The sequence below is a fragment of the Prosopis cineraria genome, unplaced genomic scaffold, assembly GCF_029017545.1.
Source record: "Prosopis cineraria cultivar Desert tree isolate PC_DT_omini unplaced genomic scaffold, ASM2901754v1 PC1, whole genome shotgun sequence".
In the NCBI taxonomy this organism is placed as follows: Eukaryota; Viridiplantae; Streptophyta; class Magnoliopsida; order Fabales; family Fabaceae; genus Prosopis; species Prosopis cineraria.
Genome location: NW_026555332.1, coordinates 10,134,019 through 10,154,130, shown reverse-complemented (window position 1 = coordinate 10,154,130; position 20,112 = coordinate 10,134,019). Strand labels below are relative to the sequence as shown.

Here is a 20,112-nt window from a genome sequence, read left to right as displayed (position 1 = left end):
CTAGGGATATTGCAAAGAACCTTTGGTTCTCTTCTAGTTGCTTATCCATCCGGTCTTGAATTCCCTGCAATACTTTTACCACAGTTCTGTTGGATATGATTAGTGGGTTAGGTTAGCCACTTCCTAACTTTGAGCTAGGGCTCATGCTGCTACTACTTGTTGTCACTAGCACTATGTACTTACGATGTTCAGTTGCTCCAGCATTAGGCGATAAGTGTTTTAATCCTGTGTGCGCAGAGATCCCTTCTGGTTCATGAGAACCAGAACCTATTTTATTAGTCCTTTTTTCTTTTTGTGTCCTTGCCATCTTTATTACACAGGTCCCACCGGGCGTGCCATAAATTGTTCATGGTTGAACAACAAATACCAGGCATGCTAGAGACGCTGAGTCTTAATAGATAATGAAAGGGTCTCGAGTTTCCTTACCATAGTTTGGTCGAATATAAAAAAATAGAAGGCTTTGGTAAAACAAGTGTGTAATTTGATTGAAGTGTAAAAATCACAAACTAAAACTAAGAAATTTAAAAGGGAAAATGAATGTAAAATATGTGAGTCTTGATTAAGTATTGACTAGATTTCTCTATTTTTCTTCTTTCTATTTATAGTGTCGGATATCAGAAGCTTCTCTTTTGAGACTGAGCATGTTTCTACCGAAGAATCAAGAATGCCATGAAACTTATGGCATGATCTCTCTATTTTGATAACCAGCCCGTTTCACTGAACTACTCGGGCATAGGTTTCGGCATTACTTAGGATCGTGTTCTTGTGCCAACGGTTTGATATTTGAAGCTGATAGAATTTCAGCATGTTTATTTGTTGTGGATTTTATTGAGCTTTGGGGACATCCTCTTTTGTTTATATTGGGCCTGATGCTTCAACTACTTAGACCAACTAGCTTTGTAACCTATTTAAGTGACATCTCATATTTAGCCCAAACAAAATACTAGAAAAAGTATGGCTTGTCCTACAAGAGGCTGTTATCATGAGTCAGAGACCATATTTACTAAGAGGTAACTTCAATGAAACAACCAGTTGTGAAGAACAGAAAGGGGGAGGAAGAATTGATAATGCTAGATGAGAAGTGTTTAGTCATTGTATCAAGGATTGTAATATGATTGATTTTCAACCCAGTAGGCCTTTCTTCACATGTAGGGGCCTAAGTAGATGAATTTAGATAGGGTCTATAAATAACTTGACAAATTTCTCTATTATGTCACATGGCAAAATACCTTTAATGAAGCTCATGCTCGCGTTCTATGATGTATTGAATTGGACCATCACCATATCATGACGAGCACACAGTCTGTTTCATTTTGAAGCTGCTTGGGTTACTCATTATGGTTTTGAAGATTTTTTAGTCTCTAATTGGAATCGAGGCAAATATTTTAACCATGATCCCGAAGTTGGTGCAGTGGAATATGAAGTTGTTCGGTAATACTAATTGATGGAAGGATAGGCTTTTTAGAAGATTAGGAAGGATTCAAAAATACTTTAGAGTCCTTATTTAATCCTTTTCTTGAAGACTTGGAGGTGCAACTGGCTAAGGATCTCAAAGATACTTTGGCTTAGGAAGAGAAATCTAGAGCAAAGTGGATTACTCAAGGTGACCTAATAAACCCATTGTTTACATAATTTTGGGGACTTTTAGACCTAACTACATCAATTAAGTGTGATAAATTAAAGGAAAAATGATTCATATTGGCTCACTAAGTTATTGTTTGTCAAAATGAAGGAAAGGAAGGAAAAGGATGCAAAATGAGACTAAAATGAGAGAATTTAGCATTAGGCCTAATAACTTTCATCTATGGATAGATGAATTATGAAGAAACTCAACCATGGCAGGATGAACAAGAGTGCAGAACTAGTTCTTGCCTCAATTACGTCTGAGGGCTAATGGAACATGTGCAAGTTTGACCAACCTCACAGATGAAAAGGGAAGATTCCCCCCTTCATGTTTTTACTGCGCACGAATAGGCTCAATAGAGCCATAACCACACATGGATGGAAGCAATTTGGGCACTATCTTAGCTCTTTTGTCACGTGCGGATGGAGATATACTATGCACAACCACATGTTGATAGAAGTGAAGCACACATGGATGGCTTTGATTCAAGTGAAATAAACATGAACCATCAGATTCAACCTAAGATAAACATAAAGAATTAAGGTTAGGGCTCTTAGCATGTGAAAAATATATAAGTAGGCCTTAGAAACACTTGAAGGGGGAATTCATTCTCTAAGGGGCAACCCAAAAGGCTATGTACAGGGTTTAAGAGCAATTTGATTGATCTAGGAGTGGTTTTTCTATTCTCATCTTTTGTTCTTTACTTAATTGTTTGATGGATTTAGGGATTGTTATGGCTGATTATATGTCTAGTTTCTAATTCCCCAATCAGAGTAGGGTGTAGCTTGGTTGGGATTTTTTTTACTCTTTTCTCACTTTACCGCTTATTCCTATTGGTTTGGATTTAGTGTTTTATGACTCATTAAGAGTATTTTATCAATTTCAATTATTTTTCCTTGTTTTCATCTGTAAGTTTGCATCTGATCAATATGTTCTCTATCCGTGGGTTTCCTTGACATATTGGAAGAAGAGCTAGCCTATACTTAGGAAAATAATTATAAATAACGAGATTAGTAATAATCTAGGCATTTGTGGCAGCTATAATTGTAACTAATTTAACTAAAGGGTTAAAATTAGTGGAAGCTAATTTAACCTTAATTAAATACAATTTAATTTGCTAGAAGGTAATAATTAAGTAACTTTCATAATGATTGTCACCTTAATTGAACAGGAACAGTTTAAGTACGTGAGAGCAAGATATCCCAATAGGTGAATCCAATTCCTAGTACTCATTATTATTATTGAATGAATCAACACTTAATTCGTTCTGTTGTTTTATTTTAATTATTTCAATTTATTATTATATTTTCTTAATCAATTATTAATTTTTTTGCATTCAAATAACAAAGGTCATGATTCTTCCTTGGGTTTGAACTAGAATACTCTAGATTTATTACTATATAGATCCCATACACTTGCAGGAGCCGATCAAGTTTTTGTCACCATTGTTGGGGGAAATAAATAACTTTATTTTTACTTTTAGTTACATCGTTCTTTGTTGGTATTTCTTGCTTTTATTTGTCAACTTTTCTCTACGTACTCGATTTTCTAAAGACTTCTCTAAAACTGAATTGACTCTTGCTATTTAGTGAATTTGACAATGATTTGTGAATAACCTCCTGGAAGAAGGGTTTGTATACATGTATCTTTGTATGTGAAGATCAGTATAGGATTAGGTGTGTGCCTCTCTTGAGAATGACTTTTAATCATAGTAGCAAAATTGATTTATTTGTCAAAGATACAATGTATGTGATTATATACAATATAATGTATCTATTTTCTTTTTCTTTTTCATAAGTTGAGTGTTAGTGGATGCCAAAGATTTATGAGTAGTTATGGAACAACATAATTAACAAGATTTACTTACAAAAAATATAATTCAAAGGTTTGCCAAAAATATATGTAAATCTTTCATTAAGATCCATGTATTTAAGAGAGGAAAACATTGTTAAAACAATATTTTAGAGGTAAAGTGATGAAGTGAGAGAAATTAAAGTTGTTAAATAACAAAAAAATTATAAAAATAATTAATGGAGTTATAGGAAAATAGTAAGAGAAAGGGAAAATTTTAGAGAGGAGAAATAGAGTACGCTGGATTTTTCTAATTCACTTTCATTCATGTGTAAAAGATTTTGAAATTGTCCTCCAATCATAAAAGACTAACACATGGATAACATTGTATCTATACTAACATAACGATGTACATACGTTTACGAAAATCAAGGATTCATTGACGAATTTGGTATACACAAATAATTAAATTTTAGTTAGAGTTTTGGTTTTTCAATGTATATAAATTAGTTATTTTTATTAAGTTTGTATATTGAACGCTTTAGATGTAAAAGTATGGAGTGAAACAAGAATAATAGGAGAGAAATAGAAATGAAAAATATTCTTCTTGTCAACATATATTTCAGAAAATGAAAGAGCATGCAAATAATACAATTCTAATATGCAAGATTTAAATTTTTTTCCCTTTGTAAAGCCATTCATTCTTTTTTTTTTTTGAACTTTTGGTTAAGATCTTCATTATATGCCATTCCATAACAATTCATAATTCCTTATACATTGGTATTAGCAAACACTTAACATAAGGAAAGGGGCAAATAGATAACATTGTATATTTGAAAATTTAAACTAGATGCTACTCTATAATTAATAATCATTATCAAAAGACCTAAACTTGAACGTACTCTCTCTCTCCCTCTCTCACACACACACCCCCACACACAAACACGCGCGCACTCGCGCATACACAGGCACACATTTCTTCTACCATTTTATTTACAAGTTCTTGATAAGATTCTCTAGAAAAAAAAGATAGTATTAAATCTATTGTATGTGTGGTTGAGGGCAGAGTCCCCTTTATTTATCTCCTTTTGTAAGAGAGCTTGTTGCTTGGCTTGCATTTGGTCGGTGGATCTTGGTTGCTCTCTCCCCTATGTTCTCCGCGTGAGTGGGTTTGAAGCAAGCGCGTGTATTTTTGGGTCTCTGCGTGTCAGGATAGTTATTGATCATCTCTTTGACTTGCAATCTAATGGTGAATCACTCAGATCTGAATTTCCTAAGTTGCGATGGAGGTAAGTTTTGCTGAAACTCATCAAATATCACAATTTTATCTAGATCTGGTATGAAACTCATCAAATATCGTCGTGCAGATTTGATTCTCCAAGCCTGTGATTCGATCTCTATGGTGAGGATGGTTGGGATCTAGAAGCTCCCTGAATGAAATTTTGGTGGTGTCCTTTTGCGCTTTGCGTTAATTCATTTTGGGTTATGATTGGTTTTCGGCATTATGTTTTTCTAATTGGCATACAAGGATGGATCTGGTAGCTACCATTTGGGGCCAAGGAAAAGCAAGAAAATTTTTCTCAAAATGAGGAGCTGAAATTAATTTCAACAATTTTTACCAAAAAAAATTCTGTTAAAGTTGTATTGTTGGGTTTTCGCTTAATGATTTTCTAATTTGGCTAGGAAGTGTTTCTATTTGTTTGTGCATGAATGTTTGTGTTTGTTTAGTATTTACTCTTCAATTTAGGTTGGCTTGATTTAAAGAGACATCAAGTGACTGTGGGTATTTGTTTTCTCTCATTTGACAAAGCATACGATGATGATGAATGTAAAGAGGATAAAAGTTTCATTCAATGTCATGGCACGTTGATCTATGCCTATCAAGTCAGCGACATACCAAAGGTACGTTAATGTGTATTTTAATTCTAAATTCACACACACACACACACACACACACCACACACACATTCATATGGTTAAACTTTTATAACATTTCTTGATTCTTATATGCAAACAATTCTTGTTGATACAATATTTCTTTGAAATATTATCATGTAAGTTCATTAGATAATTCATCTCTATGTTACGCACATGCAACAAATTAAGATCATTTGATATTGTTTTTTGTTCATATTAATCTAATTATTAGTCTTTAACAAAATCAGTTTATAAAATCTGATAAATTTCCCTTTTGTTGAAGATCAAAGTGAGAAGGGACTGAGATAAGCAAAAGAGGTTCAAGCAAACCATCCAATTAATTCCTTGTTTTGTAAAGCTTATGCTATTATCCCATGTGTCTCAGTGATATTAACCTGTAAGATCATTTAGCTCTAAGCATTGGCATTGTTTTTAAGATTTTTTTTTCAAGTTCAAGAAATAAAAACACTTACAATAAACATATATTTTATGTAGCTAAACAAAGGGTCTTCCATACATAACTATTTTCACATCAACCACTATGACTATTTCATAATCTTTCTAAATTATTTGAACTCTATCCTTTGAATTAGCTCATCATTTGTTGATTGATTATGAGATATAAAATTTTGTTTGTAAGCTATGAAATAATATCAAATAATGTTGACATTGCAACTGTGATTGATTATAAACAATGGTCAACACTATTGTTTTGGCATAAATATGTTAAATTGAATAAAATAGTGGCAATTGTAATTTATTGAATTTAACATTTCTCCATGATCATTAATTGGATTAATTGTTTCTTGCATCTTGTAAAAGCTCATATTTTATGTGCTTTGACTATTAAACTGAAGGTACTATATGTGACTTTATTTTTTTATTATTAATTGTTACTGTACAATTCTCTCACTTGCTTAAATTTAAGTTCAAATTTTTCGTACTACTATCTAGTGTTCAGGATTCTAGATCCCATATAGCTTAAACAATGAGTGAAAATGTGGTATTTCCTAATAATTTTCGATCAATTGATATTGATATTAATATTAACAATGAGATCAGAATTCTTTTATTTATAAATATTTCTGTTGTTAAATATAAATATATTGCATATTTATTATACATTCGTTCTTTTAACTTTCAAAATATGTTTATCTATTATATATGGTTGAACTCGTAAAACATAGATTGAATCAAAATATGAAATGACTTGAGCAATTGTCACTTGTGATAATATTTCATTTCACATGAATAGTGAATAATTTCCCAAATCAAAAAAGCCCCAACACAAGTTGAAGTGACAAAGAACGAGGATATGCACCAGTTTCTTAAGTTAATTAATTTATCATTCATTAGATTCTTCAACTGATATAAAACCATATCTCATAAAAGTTTTTGAGATAACCTGTTAAAAGGAACATTATTGGTTTTAGAAATCTCTTATTTTCATTTGAAATTGCTGAAAATATCACCAAGAGGATAAACTTGGACAAGGTACCTTTTATACATAACAATTATATTGATTAAAATATTTAAATTACATATCTATATATTTATATTTGTTAAAATTTCTTATACTAAATATTAAGATATCACTAGCAGAGATGAAAGTTTTGAGATGAATTTGATGACTTTTTGCAGCCACCCCATTTGGATTCAGTGACCAATCCATCTGAGCGCGTGTTATCAGTCAAGTACATGACACTTGTCAGGAAACACAATTTGAAGGCTGAATTGACTTATAAAGGCCCAATAAAGATAGAACTTAAAATAAGTTTTATCCTTAGCTGGCCATGGTCATCCGTGTTTGATATAAATTCTTCTAGTTATGATCTATTTCATATTATACATATGGTCATTTTTTGTGAACTACATTTCTTGGTCTCCATCTCATCAACACCTAATGTTATTTAAACCTGATGAATGGATCGAGGAGTACAAATTGGAATATTTTGATTTTCGTGACAATATATGCTGACATCATGAAGCCTAATAAAGTTTATGTTGGAGTTTTAGATGGAGGCAATCTACATGTTGTAAAGATCACAAGTTTAACGCAAGAACTCATTCTAAAAAACTAGCTAGTTGAGTAGGAGAATTCCTCATACTTATAAATCCCTCTTCACTTGTGAGCATTGGCGAAGCCACATTCATGCGAGGGATCAAATGCACCTTCTCACTTGAAAAAAATTATATATGTAGCATGGAAAATTTACAAGATTTCACCCTTATTTTTTGTATTTTGAACCCTCTAGACTCAATAAAAAATATTTGAATCCAAATTTAAACTTTGTATTGACCTTCCTAACATATTTTTGACCAACAAAATATCAATATATTTTTCCCAATATAATTTTTTAATTATTAATTTTAAAATTATATTGCTTTGCAACTCCTAACTCAAAGTCCTAACTCTGCCACTGTGAGGCTCTTCAATGTGAGATTCATGAAAATGAAACCCCATTCAAGAGAACCTTGTGGGTAACCCTTTCCATGACACCAACCTCTTAATAAAAGCACCAATGTTATGAGCATATGTCTAAAGAGAAAAATCAATGTCAAAAGACTAGCCCATTAGGTAAAAAAGCCTCTCACACTTATAAATTCCACTCCACTTGTGAGGATCCACAATGTGGGACTCAATACAGATGCTTTATTGAATATTCATTATCACGCATTAATCTTTGCTCACCAACATCAACCACATGCCATATATCTATGGTTATGTGACATCATATATTCATTTTCACACACACACACACATAAATTTTGTAATATATTCAAACGGATGAAATGGCCTTTTCATTAGAGTTTACATATAAATTCATGCATAGGGTTAAGTAATATAGGCTTATATTGTTGAGTACGTTTTGTTTCTTTGGACATTTTCTACTGGTTAAAATGTCTATTATTGTCATATGTTCGATGAGGTGGAAGGTGCAAATGAATTCAAGAGCGTTAACGTAATTCAAATCCTTTTAATTTGAATTCTCATAATTGTTGAGATCAACAGGTAAAACCATAGTGTGATTCATACCCAAGTACACTATCATTAAAAGTTGTTTTGCCACAATAGTTTAATAGCACAACAACTCCTCAGAATTAAATAGACTTTTCCTACATAGAATAACAAAAATTCACATAATAAGTTCAGACAAAAACATAGATGAAGTAGTATGATATAAGAGGAAAGAAAGCCCAAAAGTGCATTAGCTGATTTAGAACTTATGGCAAGTATTGCCTTTTATAGGCAGATATCTCAAATTGTGCAATAAAACACATTAAATATAATTACAAACAGTTTCATATAATAATAGGGTTTAATATATAGGTTACTAATAATTTCTTTTGAAATACTCATAAATATTTTATAATATCCAACAATCCTTCACATATTTCAAAAGCAAAGAAAAATTTATGAAAAAAGTATTTTATAGAAATAATTTTGTAACTCCATAAAATAGTTTTCAAAATTTTAAAAAAATAAAATTGTCTAGCACCACATGTAGCTCACACCTAGTCATATGTGTGAGCCCACTTTTCCTCTACGCTTATTTACTCCTCTAAGTTCACACCTTAGTATGCATGCACTAAGGTCTCACTACAAAAAAAATGCCTTTTGGTGGCTACTTTTATTGCCAACTAAAAGTGGACATTAGTAGCTACAAATCAATGTCACCATCAAAATAGTTGCCACCAAAAGTGGGCCTTTTCAAAAGTATGTTTATAAAAAATAATTTAAAAATTAAAAATATTTTGTATGATTATTTTTGGTGACAAAATTTGTCTCCACTAAAATTATTTTTAAAAAATTAAATATAATTTAAATTATATGAAATAATTTTTAAATTTATCATTTAAATTATTAAAAAAATTCCTTATGAATTATTTTAAAATTTAAAATTAAATAAAATAATTCCAAAAATATTTATGAAATTAAATTTCTTATTTTATATACAGAATTAGAAATAAATGATATATAGGATCATGAAACAAAAAGAATAATAGTGAAAATATGTTAAGCTTAATTATTAAATAACTTTTTAAATTTTTATTATTCATAATCTTTTTTAGACATATATAACTCATATTTTTTAATGATGTTATTAAACTATTATTTTAATATGATAAATTAAAATCTTGATTAGTTATTACTTTCTATTACAATCAAGTTAAGTTATATGTAAATTATTTTTTATATATAAATACATATAAATGGCACTGGGATATTAAAGTTGTATGGATGGTTCAAAATGTAAATGATATTATAGACTACTTAACATATTACACACTTGAAGTTTAACTTGATATACACATGGTATCTACTTCTTCTACTAAGCTCTAATGACTTTTAGACAAGGATTTTAGGTTTCCATTGATATAAAAAAGAAGTTACTAATAAGATTTTTATAACTAATTATTACTAAGAAGAATATGAAAAATTATTCAAATTCACCTTGATATGAGGTAGATAACAATTAGAAGTTAGCTAAATTGATCATATATAAGATTCCTATGATTATCTTGTATTATAAAGTTATTAGTATTCATTAAAAATTCAAAACGACTATTAACAAAATTTATGTTGTTGAAATTAATTTATTACTACAGTTATTTTTTAAGATATTGAACAATTATAGATAAAATATATTTTAAATAAAAGAGCGGGAACATTTAACCATTTTGAGAGAAGAAAAAGATTTAATCATTTAATTTATTAATTTTTGAAAAAAATATGGAGAAGAAAAAAGTAAAAGATATTTAGCATAAATTAATATAATACATATTTATAAATAAATTATATACGTAATAATTTTCATTTTAAAAATAAAAATAAAATTTAAAAATTGGTTACAATGTCTATAAGAAAATTATTCAATATTTAAAATATGTTTATTTAAGTTCATTTTCTTAAAAAATAATATTTACTTGTAAAAAATAATATTTTATGAAAATATAATATAAAATTCATTTAAATTATTTTTTCATATTAATAATTGAAAATAAAATAAAATAAAATATACGTATATATTTTTAATAATATATTATTTGATATATGTATATGTAGTTAAATAATATATATTTAATTTTGCATATAATAATTATATGTGCATTTCAATTTAACTAGCAAAGAAGGGAGACTTAAGGCTTGGAGATGGGAGATCAAGGGTTTAAATCTTGGCTTTGGCATATTTTGTAACAGATATGTAACATGGCATATAAAGTGGCTTGAGGAGGCATACACGTGGTGAGTGACATGGCATGAGATGGCAGGTGACATGGCATCATATGCCGCACATGTGGTAAAATGAAGTAGCATAAAATAAATTATTATTTAAAAAAAGAGTTGCCCTAAAAGTTTTTAAATTATTATTTTGAAAAAAAAAAAGAGTTTTGGTGGTGACAAAAAAAGTTTACTTTTAGCAGTGAGAAATGTTGTTGCTAAAAGTATACTCTTGGTGGCGACAATGTTTGTCACCACCAAAAACTATTTGTGATGAAAATTATAACGACAACCCTTTAGCAACAAAAAGTTACTACTAAAAACCTTTAGCGATGACTTTTAGTCGCTGCTAAAAGTCTTTTCTTTGTAGTGCCTCCATTCATTTAAGCAACATTAGGACTTTTATTTTGACACAACCACAATAATTTCCCATGTGTCAAAAAGAGCACTATCATCTGAATTATTTATAAAAAATATAACCATTTTGAATTTAGTGAAACCATGTTTCTATAAACCAACAAAACTTAGGTGTATATTAGAGGTCTTATTAGTTGGATTATATCCTTACAATTTCCACTATTGATGATGTTTTTGCACATTATCAGCTATGCGCATATGGTTTTCACAAATGTTCTAAAGATTTTGTCATGATCTCATAAGAGCGGCCCTATTACACATTCATATAGGTAATTTCATCAAATGTATGTGTAATTAATACACCATCCCTAAGGACTGTGAAAATTATTAAGAGCTTTTGCTCAACCTCCAATCAATGCATTCTAACACTTTATCAAGACATAAGAAAGGACAAAAAATTTAGCATAAGAAGAATTAACAAATGACTTATTTTTACCCATTGAACCCTTCTTCATGAGATCTCCAATCACGAAAGTTAGGTTGCCATCACCGTTAATTTTAAATAGACTTAAGTTTCATTTCCCTCGGCATTTCAATTATTAAATCCTTCACTAGGGGTTTTGTTAACAGATCCGCCACATTTGCATATGATCTGACATAATCGATTGAGATAACTCTCTCTTTTAGCATGCTTAATCATACCTCAAATGTTTACCTACACTATTATTCTCTTTACAATGGCTATTGGCTTTTTGCAATCACAGCTCATCGACATATCATATGTCAGTTTTATCTTCAATATAATATTCACTAAGAGGTTTTTCAATTATTCAACCTCACTATTAGCTGACTAAAGAATAATAAACTCTAATTCTTAAAATATTTTATTTGACTACTAATGAATTTTTCCTCATATGAATATCATATTCAGTTAACTTCATTGTATCATATTAATACAATGGAAATCCATTATTCATGATACCAATATTTGTGGTATCCATCTATTACTAATTTATTTGATGCCTTTATGAGACTACTTTTGTACTCAATCTTCACGCATCATATTTCATGGGATTAACATTTATTGATATAACTCAAAAATTTGTGTATGCACATATTAAGCGACAAAATTATCTCATTTGTTTTAAATGACATATTATCATTAAAAAAAAGTCATCGACGCTAAGTGTCAGTTTCACACTAAAATAACTGCCGAGAAGATCTCGAGCAACTGCCTCCAATACAATTTCAAATTAATGAATTTGGATTCCACTATAATCCTATCATTATATTTTGATTTCATCAATACTGAGAGTGGATAATTACTAGTAGATTTTCTCACTTGAATTTATAACTCAATTAATATCCATGTATTTTAAACAGCAAGAATCTACTATTCACAATCCCATAAATTAGAAAATATTTTTTTTTCATCTAATGAGATCATAACACATATGAACAAATCATTATTCATTATAATGAATACTTATGCCAAGATAATAGGTCATGCACCTTTTTCAAAATACACTTATGTACACTAGATAAATGATTAAATTTATGTCACCATCATAATGATTGTTTCAAGCCACACAATTTGTTAAATCACAATTTTTGCTTGCATGCAAATATTAAAGCCTCCATATAATTTTCCCTCTAAACCACAACACAAAACCATCTTGGCATTTATAAAATTAGGCAAACAAAATAACACAACATATAATCAATTTTTTAGGGTAAAGCAAAATAATTTTTACTAGAGGCCCCACACTTTTAAATATATTTCAACTACATGTATGAAACTAATAATTCTAATTAAATTAGAATCTTACTATACGATGTTCTCCCATTCTAATCAAATTAGAGTTTCTCATCATTTTAAATCCACCATGCATAAACGCATCAATGCATGCACAGCCCCCACATTTTGGATATTAAAACATGTGAATGGATCAAAAACATTTCCGGGCAACTTTCATAAAGCAGTCCAATTGTGCCAGCAAATTTAACTTATAATTTATCAAAATATGAATTATGACTTGTTATTTGATTTTCAACGGCCAGTGACAATAACATGTCAAAATCTAAACTATATACTTATTTTCCTAGAGTTCCAAAAGTTGTCAATGATGGGACTTTGGCGCCCAGCCCGCCATAGAGGGATGGAGATTAAAAAACATAAATAAATGAAAGATATTTCAGTAATTGATAAAAAAAATTAAGGATAAAAGAGAAAATTAATATCTAAACTATATGTTTATAAGCATTTAGGATGCTAAACTTATTTTTGGTGTAATGTTCTCCTTCAATTTTTAAAAATAATGCAATCTAACTCCTACCATTAACAAAAGTTAATTAATGTTGACTCCTAATTGATCAAAAAATATTAAATAAAAATATCAAAGTAAAATATAATTACCTCATTTTAATTTTACAGAACTTACAAAGACCTTATCTTTATTTTTTAAAATTTGATAACCTATAAAAATTTATGTCATCTCAGTGCATTTTCTTACAATTTCATAAGCTTTTTGATGAAATTGTGCATGCTTTTGGTACATATAATAGGAAAATGTGCATATCTTACACTTGGGTTTAAATGACAAAATCTTTGTGTAAATTGTGCATAATTCTTTATCTTAGTATAATTAATCTTGGATTCACAAAATTTCTTGCTTTCTTAGGTTGGTGGAGCATTATTTGAGGAGTAAAGAAGGAGTTATGAAGTTATTACATTAAGAAAAAGTCAAGACAAAGAGTGAAGAATTAAGCCTTAGCCCAAGTACCTTCGGTCTCAGCCGAAAGTTAGAGATAGCATATTGCTGACACATTTTGGCTGTAGCTAAGGAAGAATTGGCTGCAATCGAAGTCTTGACCGAGAGTTTTTAGCTGTAGCTAAGGAAGAATTGGCTGTACTCAAGAGATCCTGACCAAGAGGTTTTGGCTGCAGCCAAGAAAGAATTGGCCATAGCCAAAAGCCTTTTATTAAAGTTGTGCATTTTTTAATCGAACTTGAAGCTAGGGTTACATATGCAAAATTCTTGCACTTTGAAAGGGGAGCTACAATTTTGAGAGGTTCCTTGAGGCTTGTTCTGCTAGAGTTTAAGGTTCTTGAAGGAGATTTGGCCAATGATTGAAGTTTTAAAGAAATTCAAGTAGATTTCCTTTGATTTTTCTTCTTCTCTTCCCTTTTCTCTCTTTGTTTTTGATATGGATGCTGTATATTGTGATATTTATGGCTCTTTTCTGAACATGGATAGCTAGTTCTCTTGTTCCAAGATTATTTCAAACATTTGTATGAAAAAACTTAAATATTCCTCTCTTTTGATAGTTAATGATATATATGTATTTATTTTATCCTATGCTCAATGCTTTTAAGTGCTTGATCACCATTTAGATTATTTTGTTCACTTGAGTTGTGCTTGAGAAAGCTAATTTAGGTGTAGAACTTGGATAAAATAATGTTGGACTTGAAATTTACAAAGTTAAATGGATGGTTTTGTTAGTAAAATAGAGATATTTTATTCACCCTTTATAGTCACATTAAGATTGGAGCTTAAAATTTGTTTTTGCTAATTATTTTTAAGAGATTGTGAAATTTTAGTGTTTTCAAATGTACTTGATTTTGACTTGAAAAAACTTTAAGTGAATTGGAATCTTAGACTAACACTTATTCTTATTAAAAATCTATTTGAGAGGAATTAATTTAAGTCTTATGAAATATAAAGGGGAGAGATAATCCTAGATTCTCACCTCTAAAGGTCAAGGCAGGTTTCAACAAGTTTTAATTACTTTAAAACAATATTAATCCAATTTTTATTACTTTCACACAAACACACTCTTGATTTTCTCAACCTATCTTAAAGCTTAATAGTGAATTTTAACCTTCATTTGCCTAAATCCTTGTGGAAACGATAAATCTGGAATATTCTATACTTGTGACGACCTGTATACTTGCAGTAATGCTTAACGGTGAACAAATTTACATTTTAATTTTCTTTTAATGCCTTTTAAAATAATCTATTAAATATTCTAAGATACTTAATTTTATTAATTATTAATTGAAATTATGTCCAAAAAAATTTCAAATTATTGATTTAATTTTTCCTCATGATCTAATTATCTTCTCCCTTTTTAAAGAATTTAAATAATTAATTATATCTATATTCAAAGAAATATTTTACAAAAAATATTAAAATTAATAAACTATCCAAGTTAATAGAGTTTAAAAGTAAAATAAGATTAAATTATAATAGGATTACTACACAATTCAGACCCTAAAATATATGTTTAGGGATGATTTAAACTCTAAACTCATATTTATTATATTTTATATCCTAAACAATTAAATTTACTGTTAAATCAAAATAAATGTCCATGTTCAATAAACTTATTCATAGACAATAAATAATAAGCCTCATTCAAGAAACAACAAGTTCATATTCTTATTTTAACAACAATTCATTCTGCATTAATTCTTGTCTATAAATAAATTTTTTGTGTGGTGCTTGAATTGATTCTCCCTATTTAAAATGCAACCAACTCTCCCAATTTCTTTTTTTTTATACAACTAATTTTCCCAATTTCGATATATTAGATTTGTTGAGGTCGTATATAATTATCTGCGTATATAATTATCTGAAGTGTTTATCAGAGTGGAGTGGCATAAATATATTGTAACACTCTACTTTTTTAAAAACAATATTTATTAAAACCCACCATGGACATAGATGGGACTTTTTTTCTTTTTGGAAAACTTACCATGGTAGAAGGGAGTTTACAATAGTAGAAAATAATTGAACCTGTTTAAAGAAAATTATACCATGGTAGAAAAAGGTTTCCTTTAATTAAATAAAACCATTTCAAAATCGATAATCATGATAGAAAGGATTCTATTATGTTAGGAAGAATTAAATTTACCAAACAGACCTACCATGATAAATAGTAATTAATTAAAATAAAAAGGTTCACCAAATGGGATACCATTTCCAAAACAAGATTTGAAAACTACATTATGTAATAAATTATATACAAATGAAATCAAAGTTCCCAGGGACATGTTAAAACTAAAACATCACATATTATATAATATAAACCGGGAGGTGAAGAACTAATTTAGACTTAGAATGATAGACACAGTAACTAAATTAAGAATAATTTAGGATTTATAATAACTTAGATCGTAGCTTAACGGTTCATTCAAAGTCTCAATAAGATTAGTGGGAGGTAATTCATTCTTAGATAAATACACACTAATATAGTGAAAGGTAATTAGAATACCTTACAAACAATTGTCATTATAAATAAGGAAAAATAACATAATTAATTTAGAGCAAGCCATCCCAATAGGTGAATCCCAATCCCTAACGTTTGATTGGTTGGTTGGTTGGTTTTCTATTTTTATCGTTGTTCTTTATTTTGCATTAATTAAATATAAATCCCTTTTTCAAATATTTGTTTTTCTAAATAACAAAGTTAAATGCTTTTCTCTGGGTTTTATTCCAAAAAAAAAATATGAAAATTATTACTATATCAATCACGTGTACTTGCGGGAGTGATCAAGTAGAATACTCTAGGATTTTATTACTAATCAATCCCATACACTTATGGTAGAGATCACTTCCATTGCCAAATAATGATTCATAATTTAGAATTTTGCAAATAACCCGCACGAATAAAGTTGTATATATGTATCTTTGCAACTGAAGATCAGTTTAGGATTAGGTGTGCCTCTTTTAAGGATGATTTTATGATAGAAAAACAAATTTAATTTTGAAATATACAATGTTTCGGATTATATTCAATGTATCTAATCTTCTTCCTTTTCATATGTTGAGTGTTCGTGGATGCCTTAAGAATTATGACTAGTTATGAAATAAAATAATTAAGATTTCTTCACAAAAAATATGTTTTGGCCAAAAACATATGCAAATCTTTCATTAAGATCCTGTATTTAAGAGAGAAAAACCTTTATTAAAAAATATTTTAGTGATAAAGTAATGAAATTTGAAAGAAAGAAACAATAACAGAATGAGTAAATTTTAGAGAGGAGTAACGGAGTAGGCTAGAGTAGTTTTCTAATCACTTTCATTCATATATGTGTAAAAGACTTTGAGATTGTCCTCCAATCATAAAAGACTAACACATCCTTATCAGAACAACAACGACGACGATGACAATAAAGAATGACCACATGGATTTACTTTGTATCTATACTACCATAATGATATTCATTAAACAAAATCAAGGATTCATTGATGCATTTGGTATAAACAAATAATTTTTAGCTAGATTTTTTTTCCCAATGTATATAAATTAATAATATTTATTAATTTTGTATATTTAATGCTTTAGATGCAAAAGAATGGAGTGAGACAATAGTAATAAGCTAGAAATGAATATTATTGTTCTCGTCTGTGCATATTTTAGAGAATAAAGGAGCATGTAAACAATACAATTCTAATGTCCAGATTTAAAGTTATTTACCTTTTAGAAAAGCGATTTTATTTTTTTCCAAAACTTTTGGTTAAATCTTTTTCATTATATGCCATTCCGTAACTACTCATAATTCCTTATCCATTGGCATTAGCATCAGCAGACACTCATCAACATAAGGAAAGGGGGAATTAGATACATTATATAATTGAAAATTTAAATGCTACTCTATAATTAATAATTAATCATTAGAAAAGGACCTAGACCTGAACTTATTCCCTCTCCCTCTCTCACACGGGAATGGATTCTCTCATCTTCCTTCCCTTCCTCTTCCATTCTTTTCTCTTTTTAGCTATTAGATCAAGATTTAGATGGTTTAGATTTGATATCCTATAAAATTATTATTACAATATTAAATTGTAAAAAATAAAATTCAAAATCCTAAAGTTTAATAAAAAAATTTAAAAATACAGTGAAAATAAAATAAAATGATATGTTTTGAAGGAGATCAAATCTGGATCATTCAAAATTTTAATTTAATGGTTAGAAATTAAGAAGAGGAGGGGAAGAGGATGGGAAGGAAGAGGAGAGAATCCTCTCCCCTCTCACACCCACACACGCAAACATACAATCACCTATTCACACCCTCGAACGTGCAGAGGCACACATTTCTTATAGCAGTTTATTTACATGTTATTGATAAAAATTCGCTTGAGAAAACGATAATATTAAATTAATTGTTTTTGTGGCAAAGGGTCGGGTCCCCTTTTAATTCTCTCTTTTTGTAAGAGAGATTCTTGTTCGTCTTGCGTTTTTGACCGGTGGATCTAGGTTACTCTCTCCCTTGTGTTCTCAATGTGGGGGGTTTGAAGTAGGCGCGCTTGTTTTCCGGCTAACGAAAGTGCTTGGATGGTAATGGATCATCTCTTCGATTTGCAATCTCATGGTGGATCACTCAGATCTGGCTTCCCTGAGTTGCGATGGAGGTATGTTTTGCTTAAACTTTTCGAACATTGTAATTTTATTTAGATCCAGTATGAAACGCTTCATGGCTGGTGAGTTCAAGGTGTGGGTTTTGCAAGCTCATGATTCGATCTCTATCGTGACGATGGTTAATTATGATCTAAAAGTTTCCTCTTTGAAATTTTGTTGGTGTGCTTTTGCTTTCTGCTTTAAGTTATTTTGGGTCATGATCGATTTCTGGCATTAGATTTTATCAATTGGCATACAAGGATTGACTAGAAGCCAGTATTTGGGGCACAAAAAATGAAAAAACTTCACCAGCGTGGTGGGCTAAATCAATTTCAACAATCTTTATAAACAAAATAAGAATTTTTTTCCCTTAAAGTTGTTAGTTTTTTGCTTCAAGTTTTTCTGATTTTGTTAGCAAAAGTTTTGTCTTGTTTTTTCACTAATCTTTTTGTTTGCTTAGTGTTTTATCTTCATTTATGATTGGCTTGATTTAAGGGGAAAAAAACTAATTGACTGTGTGGGTTTTTGTTTTCACACTCATTGTTACCCATGAAGTCTGACAAAGCATACGATGATGATGAAGATAAAGGGGATAAAAATATCATTCAGTATTATGGCGTGTGTTGAACTATGCCTATCAAATCAACGATATACCAAAGGTACATTAATGTCCATTTTAATTTAATTTGGTATATATATATATATATATATAAGCATATGGTTAAACCTTTATAACATCTTTTGATTCTTCTCTGCAAATAATTCTGGATGATATAATATTTCATTGATCATGTAAGCTAATTAGATAAATCATTTCCATGCTACGAGCACATACAACAAATTAACATCATTTGATATTGTTTTGTGATCATATTAATCTGATTTTTCTTTAACAACATAAATTTATAAAATCTGATAATCTTCCCTTTTGTTGAAGACCAAAGCGGCAGGACTGAGACTAGCAAAAGAGGTTCAAGCAAACCATCCAATTAATTTCCTAGTTTTGTCATGTTTATGTTATTACTTAATCAATAATAATGACTTTTTTTTAATTTAATAGAAAGTTTGTAAGTTGGGCCTTGTAAGTTCTAAGTGGAATGACTAATTTTGTAGGTGGAATCAAAACCTGGTGAAGTCTATGCTCGATTCCTGACTCAGGAGTGAGAAATTTTTATGCCTTCCACTTATTTTGCTTTAAATCTATTCAATCTACTAAGTTAATGTGTTATAACCAGCTATATGTTAGCATTTTACAATAAACACAAACTAAGACTTGTCTTATTACACCAAAATAGTTTAAGTTGCTTTGGAAGAACTTACCACACACTTATATAGTTGTAATTAATTCTCTAATTACTCAATATGGGACTATCATACATCTAATACAATAGACTTTCAAGTTGCTTATACTTTTCAAATACATCCTTATCACTAAAATGTGTGTTTTGTGGGTTTACTCAGATTGATCCAAGGGTTCCTCATGCAACCAAACCTGAAATATTAACCACCTCTGTTACTAACACGCATGGAATTCTCACAAAGAAACAAAGTCCTATTCATTCATCTATGATTTCAAGCCAAACCATGCATCTAGGGTGGTTGCGACGGCTAGTCATGCAGTCATGACTGGCAACATGTTTCTAGTCTATTACAAACCCACAAGTCTTTGGTTTTGATGTTCATGACAATGTATGCTAATTGCTGAGAACGTGAAGCCTAATATAATTTATGTTGGCATTGAGGATGGAGATAATCTAGATGTTGTCATGAGCGCAAATTCAAAGAAAAATCTCAT

The 20,112-nt window shown here is 29.7% G+C and overlaps 2 long non-coding RNA genes across 3 annotated transcripts; both read left to right on the top strand.

The window, feature by feature from the left end:
- Positions 1 to 4,484: 4,484 nt before the first annotated feature.
- Positions 4,485 to 7,317, top strand: LOC129322769 (uncharacterized). 2 transcript variants are annotated; one of them, XR_008596292.1, is made up of 5 exons: positions 4,485 to 4,704; positions 4,783 to 4,817; positions 5,226 to 5,317; positions 5,616 to 5,729; positions 6,974 to 7,317. It is a non-coding gene; the product is annotated as an uncharacterized LOC129322769 (long non-coding RNA). The 2 variants fall into 2 exon arrangements; XR_008596289.1 differs by lacking the exon at positions 5,616 to 5,729 and having other exon boundaries at positions 4,493 to 4,704.
- Positions 7,318 to 18,210: 10,893 nt separating this feature from the next.
- On the top strand, positions 18,211 to 20,112 carry LOC129307242 (uncharacterized). The gene is made up of 4 exons (XR_008592326.1): positions 18,211 to 18,331; positions 18,873 to 18,976; positions 19,431 to 19,477; positions 19,779 to 20,112. It is a non-coding gene; the product is annotated as an uncharacterized LOC129307242 (long non-coding RNA).